The sequence below is a fragment of the Heptranchias perlo genome, chromosome 39 (genome assembly GCF_035084215.1).
Source record: "Heptranchias perlo isolate sHepPer1 chromosome 39, sHepPer1.hap1, whole genome shotgun sequence".
NCBI classification, from domain to species: Eukaryota; Metazoa; Chordata; class Chondrichthyes; order Hexanchiformes; family Hexanchidae; genus Heptranchias; species Heptranchias perlo.
Window position 1 is genome coordinate 1,958,034 of NC_090363.1, and position 9,608 is coordinate 1,967,641.

General features: G+C 45.0%; 1 long non-coding RNA gene and 1 pseudogene across 1 annotated transcript in view; one reads left to right on the forward strand and one right to left on the reverse strand.

The window, feature by feature from the left end:
* The window catches only part of LOC137305068 (uncharacterized), a 4,121-nt gene extending 2,609 nt beyond the window's left edge, over positions 1–1,512 (reverse strand). Inside the window, exon 1 of the long non-coding RNA XR_010958662.1 lies at positions 1,248–1,512. This is a non-coding gene — a long non-coding RNA (uncharacterized lncRNA). The remainder of the gene's footprint in view (positions 1–1,247) is intronic.
* LOC137305066 (zinc-binding protein A33-like) lies at positions 1,195–7,853 on the forward strand (annotated as a pseudogene).
* Positions 7,854–9,608: the final 1,755 nt, after the last annotated feature.

Genomic DNA, 9,608 nt, shown 5'->3' on the forward strand with positions numbered 1-9,608 from the left:
TTATGGCACTTTTTACACTGCTGACACTGTTAACAATTCCAACATCCCAGTGACAGGCTGGTAGGCCAACTACAGATGCTGGAAATCTGAAACAATATCAGAAAATACTGGGAACACTCAGCAGGTTAGGCAGCATCTCTAGAGAAAGGAAAATGCTAACATTACAAGATATATTGGCCTTGGATGGGGAATGGCGCAGATTCACCAGAATGATACGGGGCCTGAAATGATAGTTATGAGGACTGACTGCATAAACTTGGCTTGTATTACCTTGAGTTTAGACGGTTGAGGGGTGATCCAATCGAGGTATTTAAAATAAGGATACGATAGGGTAGATAGAGAAAATATTTCCTCTGGTGGGGGAGTCTGTAGTGCAAGGGCACAATCTTAAAATTATAGTAAGGTCATTCAAGTCAAATTGGGAAGTACTTTTTCCATTAAAGTTGAAATCTGGAATTGTCTTGCTGCCTGCCCCCCAAAAAAAGGCTGGGGGTGAATTGAAATTTTCAAGACTTGAGGCAGGTAAAGGGAGTTAAGGCGCAGATCAGCACCAATCTAATTGAATAGCGGAATAGGCTCGAGGGGCTGAACGGCCTCCTCCTGCTCTTATGTTTCAGGAAGAACTCTTGGTTAGAACTCACCAAGGATTATGCTTGAACATTGAACCTTTTTTTTTTACAGATGCTGCCTGACCATGGTTTTTCTGACAGACTGGTAGACCTAGTTTATGTATAAAACATGGATCTAACCGCAGTAATACCAGGGGCTGAAATTTCTGAAGCCTAGTGCTACCTTCCTTACCTCAAAAAATTCAATCAAGTTAGTCAGACACAACCTTAACAAACCCATGTTGACTGTCCTTGATTAACCTGTGTCTTTCTAAATGACAATTTATGCTAGCTCTCAGAAATGATTTCAATAATTTGCCCACCACTGAGGTTAGACTGACTGGCCTGTAATTACTCGGTCCATCTCTTTCTCCCTTTTTTTTAAAACAATGGTTAGCAGTCCTCCAATCCTCCAGCACCATGCCTGTAGCCAGGGAGGATTGGAAAATGATGGTCAGAGCTTCTCTTAACAGCCTGGGATACATTTCATCCAGGCCTGGCAATTTATCAAAGATGCTAATCCCCTTAATACCTCCCCCTCTCACTATGTTTATCCCATCCAATATTTCACGCTCCTCCTCCTTAACTACAGTGTCTTTTGTGAAGACAGATGCATACCCCCATAAGAACCATACCCACATCTTCCTTCATTGGCTGTAAAGTCCTGACGAAAGCAAGTTTTCTCTCTTCCTTTTTTTCAAATGTCCTTTAGGGCTTTCGTCCCACACCAACGACCCTTAACTGCCCCCAGGGAGTAGCCTATCTCCCCTCTCAGTTAGACTGGATCAGCCCCTTCTCGGGGTAACCAGGGACTGGGCAATAAATGTCGGACTGGCCAGCGTGACGCCCACACCCTGAGACTGATTTTTTTTTTTTTGTTTAAATTGATCTGCTGCTCAGTGTGTAAAAGTGAAACCAGTTTGAACGCGTTCAAAGGTGATTCATGAAAAGGCGGTCACTTAGAGGAGGGAGGCATGGCCGTGAGACGGCAGGTGGAGTGTTTTGGAAAAGAGCTGCTTTGTCCCCTCTGCCGAGGACTGTTTGATGAGCCGGTGACCCTCGAGTGCGGCCATAACTTCTGCACGCTTTGTATCACCGCGAAGTGAGCAGAGGAGGAGAAGCAGCCCTGCCCCGAGTGTCAGGAGGTGTTCCCTCAAAGAAGCCTGAGGGTCAATCAGGCGCTGTGGAGCCTTGGCTCACACAGCTCGCAAATTCAGCCTGAGTGAAGAAGCGGATGGGCCGGCGCGGTACTGCCCGGAGCACCGGGAGGAGCTGAAACTGGTCTGTGAAACCGATACCGAACTGATCTGTGTTGTTTGCAGAGAGAGCAGGGATCACAGAGAGCACAGGTGCAGGCCGATAAAGGACGCGGTGGAGATCCATAAGGTTATATTTTTTTTAAAAGAACTCATGCTGCTGGTTTGATTTCATACTGGGGTTTAATATATTTTCTGCAAAGCTCTAAATTTTAAGCTGTTTTTATATTGCAGGGTCTGGGCAGGATATCCCATGCTCTTCCGCCAGTACTGTTTATTGGGGTGGGGTGTGGAAGAGAGAGAGGGGAGAGGGGTGTGGAAGAGAGAGAGGGGAGGGGGGTGTGGAAGAGAGAGAGGGGAGGGGGGTGTGGAAGAGAGAGAGGGGAGGGGGGTGTGGAAGAGAGAGAGGGGAGGGGGGTGTGGAAGAGAGAGAGAGGGGAGGGGGGTGTGGAAGAGAGAGAGGGGAGGGGGGTGTGGAAGAGAGGGAGGGGAGAGGGGTGGGAAGAGAGGGAGGGGAGGGGGGTGGGAAGAGAGGGAGGGGAGGGGGGTGGGAAGAGAGGGAGGGGAGGGGGGTGGGAAGAGAGGGAGGGGTGCGGGGAGGGGAGAGGGGTGCAGGGAGGAGAGGGGTGGGGGGAGAGAGGGGGAGGAGGGGAGAGGGAGAGGGAGGGGGGAGGAGGGCAGGAGAGAGGGGAGGAGGGCAGGGGAGGGGGGGGGAGAGGTGCAGGGGGAGGGGAGAGGGGCAATGGGGGAGAGAGGGGGGTGGGGGAGGAGGCTGTGGGGGGGGGGGGGAGAGAGGGGGCAGGGAGGCAGTCATTCTACGTTTGCGGAAAATGGCTGTGACAATTTGGTCAGTGCGCACGTACAAAGTGATACTACAGGAAGTCGCAGCGTGCTGATTTCTGCCGATATACTTACAAGTTCTTTCTTTCTCTTTAATTTCAGGATAAACTGAAATCATCCTTGGAATTCCTCACAGAAAAAAAAGCTGCTATTCTGGAATCTGAACTTAAACACAAGCAAAATATTTTAGCAGTAAAAGTGAGTTAATTTTGGTTACAGAGTACAGTTTCTCTTCTCCCAGCTCCACTTTTAACTCTGGGTGCAGGTACACTCCATCTACCTGTTGGAGAGCTGCACGCAAATGCACTGGTTACCTGAATTTGTTGGATTCTGAAAGCTACTGGTGACTTCCTTCCTATCCACAGATCATCGCAGTCTGGCCACCATCTCAGATTGAACCAGACTGCAACCTCGGCGTCCTAATGACACTGAGCTCAGCTCAGCTTCCGACCCCATGTCCTCTCCATCACTAAAACCGCCTCCTACCAAATATCGCCCGTCTCCGCCCCTGCCTCAGCTCATCTGCTGCTGAAACCCTCATCCGTGCCTTTGTTACCTCCAGACTCGACTATTCCAATGCTCTTCTGGCCGGCCTCCCATCTTCCATCCTCCATAAACTTGAGCTCATCCAAAATGCTGGTGCCCCTATCAAAAATCATGCACTGATTTAGGGATTGGTTCGATGGGGGGAGACTGCAGGCTTTTACTAAATGGAAGATCTAAGATGGGCAGAATGGCATTCCTCACTTGTATCTATCTTGTGATCATCGAAGTCAAAACTGCTTTGCATTGGCGCAAAATAATGGCATAATGGCAGCCCAAGCGTGCAGTCACGTTTGTGTTGTTCTAATGCCTTTGTGAAATGTCAGAATGAAACAAACATTGTATAGGTGAAAAGCCACTTGCACCTCTTCCTGGTTTAAAAAAAATCAGGCTATACCCACTAGATCCCTCTCTTTAAACACAGCATATCGTGAGACCTGTCTGTTGTTTACTCGCTGCTTCTCATTAGTAGGTCCTGTCTCCCACCTCTTTGTGCCTCATCCAATGTAGGATTTCTAGAGACCTCAACCCATCTGTTGCTTTCAGCCGCTGTCCTTACCTGCTGTGTGTTTCCAGTATTTTCTGAGTCTTAACTCGTATAAAACTGATTTTTCCAGGAACAGTCCAGTAGTCTGCTGAGCCACATAGCAGCGGAGTTTGCACAATTACGACAGATTCTCAACAATAAGGAGAATCATTTAATCCACGAACTGAAAGAGAGAGAAGAGAATATATTACAAACAATAAATAAAAACCTTCAGCAAATTCAATGTGATTTGGACTCCATACAGCGAGAATTATTACAATTGCAAAGAAGACTAGACGAAAAGGACCAACTCACTTTTCTGAAGGTAAAACCCTGAGGTGTTAGTTTATCTCAATACACCTGCATTAACCCAGATCAAGGCAGTTTTATTCTGCAAATGTCTCTCTGTTAAAATCAGATCTTGTAGTTGTGATTATAGCTGTCATTTCAAAACTGATTGTGAATTTGTTTATTTTATAGGAGGAAAGCCGTCAGATGAGCACGTATGATTTACTCTTTACAATGAGCTTGTCTGGTATCACTGAAGTAACCTAGCATAATTTTTCATCACCTTTTTAAAATCTGAACTGTTTGGCATTACAGAAAAATGCAAGACTATAAATCATTGGCTTTGGTACATGGACATCTCCCTCTGGGAGATTTCAAAGGACCTTTACAGTATAAAGTGTGGAAAGAGATGATAGACCATATTAATCCAGGTAAGCAGTTATATCCATAATGAAAATCTTATGTCTGAATACACTTCCTGGCTAAAACTGTACTTCCGTTTGTCACATTTTTTATTCAACTTATTCCATTATAAATTTTAATGTCCACATTGATAATGGAAACTGCCTATGTATCTGCCTATCTACTGCCTGTATCCTCACACACCAAATCCCATTCACCCATCACCCCTTGAGCTCGATGACCTACATGACCTCCTAGTCCACCAATGCCTCAATTTAAAATTCTAATCCTTATGTTCAAATCCCTCCATGGCCTCGCCCCTCCCATATCTCTGTAACCTCTTACAACCCTTCAACCGTGCAAGACCTCTGCGTCCCTCCAACTCTGGCCTCTTGTGCATCCCCCACTTCCTTCGCCCCACCATTGGTGGCCGTGCCTTCAACTATCTACGCCCTAAGCTCTGGGATTCCCTCCCCAAACCTCTCCGCCTCTCCACCTCTCTTTCTGCTTATAAGATTCGGCTTAAAATCTACCTCTTTGACCAAGCACTTGGTCACCTGTCCTAATGCCTCCTTTGGCTGGGTGTCAAATTTTGTCTAATAACGTTCCTGTGAAGGATCTTGGGACATTTTACTACTTTAAAGGCGCTATAAAAATGCATGTTGTTATTGTATGTAAACTTGTCACGCTGTAATTACACACTCTTGCTGGTGGTGGCACTGTAGTGCCTCAGTTTCTCTTTTCCATCTCTTCAGCCTACATTGCAGAGAAACTTCAACTAACTCATCTTGCCATTTTCCTAAACTGTCAGAGTTTAACGTAAGTCCTGCCTGATGTGAAATTATGATTTATTGCCAGTTTAGGGGTGCCTTTGTATTACGGAACACAACCTAGCAGGAAAAGGATGAGTTTGCACTCAAACTCATTACCTGTTGATATTTTCTCTTTAACTTGGAAAGTCTTCACTGTGTCACAAACTCAAATAATTAGAGTAGGAAACTTTTATAGAAAGTCTTAAAGCTTCGTCTACTTCGAGAGACTTCACAGTTTCACGACCCAAATATAGTGACTGTTATATCACAACTCACTCCTCCTGATTTGTTAGGAATGGTCTCCTGAATAATCACTTTAATATGTTTTGAATGCTCCTGTTGGCTCATTAAAGACGGGCTTCCATTATTAAGTGAGGGGATTTGGGAGGTTGGTTTATTTTTGTACCTATAATTGTTACCATGCCATTGTGCCACTAATCTCATGCCAATGCAACATGGCTCCAGGTACATCTCGATGCAAATTCTCCAGTGTAATTCAGGAGTCAGGTCAATGATCCAGTTGAAGGCAAAAGGCATGGGACCCCCCCCAGAATAAAGATTGGTATCTATATAGTCCTATGTGCAGCCAGCAGACCGGAGTTATACTGCGAGATACATCCTCACTGCGAGTTGCACTGAATTCAGCAGGAAAGGGTCATTGAACTGGATGGTGCAGTAGGTTGGTACATTCTCCTCTCGTTTCTGGGACCTAGCTTCAAATCCAGTTGAGACTGATGGGATGAATGTTCCCCCCTCTCTGTGCTGGGAATAAGCAGAAATTAGCTTGAGCAATGTCAACCCAGTTACTTGCGAAGCAGTGCCATATCTGACCTACGAGTGTTTGGTGCTGACATGGTGGTGTCTGTAATTGGAAAGTATTCCTTTTATGAACTTGGTCTTTATGGCACAAAATTCCCTGAAAATTAGACAACAAAGAAATACTGAATAAGGTGGGAAGGAGAAATGCAACGGAATTGGTCCCATTTCCCGTTCCAATTTTTGTTTCACACATGCCTTGTTCGAGTGACTAACACCAGCAATGAAGCTAATGAGACAAAACACAAAGATTTATCAAGCATTTGAGACTATTAGTCACCCAGTAATAAACACAGAGCAAAAAGCACCTATAACTTACCTTCTGACAAAAATAGAACAAATCAAGTGTGGAAAAGCAGAACATTTATTTTTATTGTAATCACTAGTTGAAGTGATCAGATTCTTCCGATATGTGATTTCAATCTGATTGTTTATTTCTCTGTGATGTGGATCCCACATTCCCACATTTACCTGACGATGGAGAAAGCCTCCGAAAGCTTGTGATTTTCAAATAAAATTGTTGGACTATAACCTGGTGTTGTATGATTCTTTACATTTATTTCTCCACTCATTACTTACACCCAATGAAAGCAATACTTTAATACAAGTTTTCATTTTGGAGTGAAAACAAATCACAATTAATCATCACAGGTTTTCTTTTTATATTCCTAAGAACATAAGAAATAGGAGAAGGGGTAGGCCATTCGGCCCCTCGAGCCTGCTCCGCCATTCAGTCAGATCATGGCTGATCTTCGACCTCAACTCCACTTTCCCGCCTGATCCCCATATCCCTTGATTCCCCTAGACCCCAAAAATCCATCAATCTCAGCCTTGAATATACTTGAGCATCTACAGCCCTCTGGGGTAGAGAATTCAAAAGATTCACAACCCACTGAAGAAATTCCTCCTCATCTCAATCCTGAATGGCTGATCCCTTATCCTGAGACTATGTCCCCTAGTTCTAGACTCTCCAGCCAGAGGAAACAGCCTCTCAGCATCTACCCTGTCAAGCCCTCTGAGAGTCTTATATGTTTCAATGAGATCACCCCTCATTCTTCTAAACTCCAGAGAGTATAGGCCCATTCTACTCAATCCACAATCAATATTTTATGTTGCTTAGTAATGCCTTTATTTTTCTGTAACTGCTCTCAGAAAAACACTTCCACTGTTTTATTTTCTTCTCTCTTTTTGTTTTCTCTAAAGCTCCAGCCTCCCTGACCCTGGATCGGAACACAGCACACCCTGAGCTCATCCTGTCTGATGACCTGACCAGTGTGAGGCACAGTGACAATTGGCACCAATGGCCTGACACCCCAGGGAGGTTTGATGAATGTGTTAGTGTCCTAGGAGCTCAGGGATTCACATCAGGGAGACATTACTGGGAGGTGGAAGTGGGAGACAAAACCAAGTGGGATATCGGCATAGTGAAAGAGTCCATCAACAGGAAAGGAATCATTGGACCAGCCTCTGTGACCGGCTACTGGCTTGTGGGGCTGAGGAATGGCAACCAGTACGAGGCTTGTACCTCACCCCCTACCTCCCTCACCCCAAGTGAGAAACCCCAGAAGATCGGGGTGTACCTGGACTATGAGGGCGGACAGGTGTCGTTTTACAATGCGGACAACATGTCCCACCTCCACACTTTCACCCACACTTTCACTGAGAGACTCTTTCCCAATCTCAGTCCCTGTTTGAATGAAGGGGGTAAAAATGACGCAGCTCTCAAAATCTGCTCAATTAAAGGACGCAAACAGAAATAGAAGTCTGTTTGTTTGTGATTTTCCTTTTCTCCAACTCCAACCCACTCCATTTGGGCAGTTTCAGACTGCTGTTACCCAGATCCAGACTGTCAGCTGCAGAGCGCAGTTATCATTTATCAGTACCGTGGGCTGTGAGTTACACTCCCCGCACGTTCATGCTGATGTATACGTGCACAGAGCTGGCAAATGTTTTGACACCATAATTGGGACCATCTGCCTCAAATAACTTTTAAATACACTAAACCACTGTTTAAGTTTATAAAGCAGCCTAATGCTCCCCCTCCTGCACTTTTTAAACCTAGGTTGATATCACTCACTCATATTCCATGTGATATAATTTGGTGTTATTTAGTCTTGCAATGCTGCATAGAGACTGATCAAGACATTACTCTGGACTTATGCTGTCGATTTTGCATTGTTTCGTAGTAGTGAAGTGATACATTTTGGTAGGAAGATCGAGGAGAGGCTATATAAACTAAAGGGTACAATTCTAAAAGGGGTGCAGGAACAGAGAGATCTGGGGGTATATGTGAACAAATTGTTGAAGGTGGCAGGGCAGGTTGAGAAAGCGGTTAAAAAAGCATACGGGATCCTGGGCTTTATAAATAGAGGTATAGAGTACAAAAGCAAGGAGGTTATGATGAACCTTTATAAAACACTGGTTCGCCCACAACTGGAGTATTGTGTCCAATTCTGGGTACCGCACTTTAGGAAAGATGTGAAGGCCTTAGAGAGGGGGCAGAAGAGATTTACTAGAATGATTCCAGGGATGAGGGACTTCAGTTAAGCAGATAGACTGGAGAATCTGGGGTTGTTCTCCTTGGAACAGAGAAGGTTGAGAGGAGATTTGATCGAGGTATTCAAAATCATGAAGGGTCTGGACAGAGTAGATAGAGAGAAACTGTTCCCATTGGCGGAAGGGTCAAGAACTAGAGGATAAAGATTTAAGGTGATTGGCAAAAGAACCAAAGGCGACATGAGGAAAAACTTTTTTACACAGCGAGTGGTTAGGATCTGGAATGCACTGCCCGAGGGGGTGGTGGAGGCAGATTCAATCATGGCCTTCAAAAGGGAATTGGATAAGTACTTGAAGGGGAAAAAATTGCAGGGCCAGGGGATGCAGCAGGGGAATGGGACTAGCTGGATTGCTCTTGCAGAGAGGCAGCATGGACTCAACAGGTTGTAACCTTTCTATGATTCTAGTGCAAAAGTGTCAGTATGGTGACATCTCTAGATTCTCTCTGTTCTTGTAGCACAAACACTTCCAATTGTAAATCCAATGGCACTCCTTCCCCTCCTTCATTGTTCAAACTATCTCCAAGTACCTGAAGCCGTGCATTTGTTTTCCCCTTAACAATTCTTCACTCCCCGTAAACTCTAATTCTGCCCATGACTTAAATACTACTCCTGTATATGGGGAAATTCTGCTCCTGGGGCTGCCTCCTCCACTAATTCTCTTCCAGGACCTCAACCTGTGGAGCTTCTTACCTTCCTGAGTCTTGACTTCTGCTGATTACTTTTGTTCATCTCAAATTGATTTCAACTAATCTTAATTTACTTGAACTTTCCTGCGCTCTTTAATCTTGGTGGTGATCTGTGCAATGGATCTTCGCTTTGTGTGTAATTGCAGCATTGCGCGTGTGTGTAATTACCTTGTGTGTGTGTAATTACAGCATTGCGCGCGTGCAATTACCGTGTGTGTAATTACAGCATTGCACGTGTGTGTGTAATTACCGTGTGTGTGTAATTACAGCATT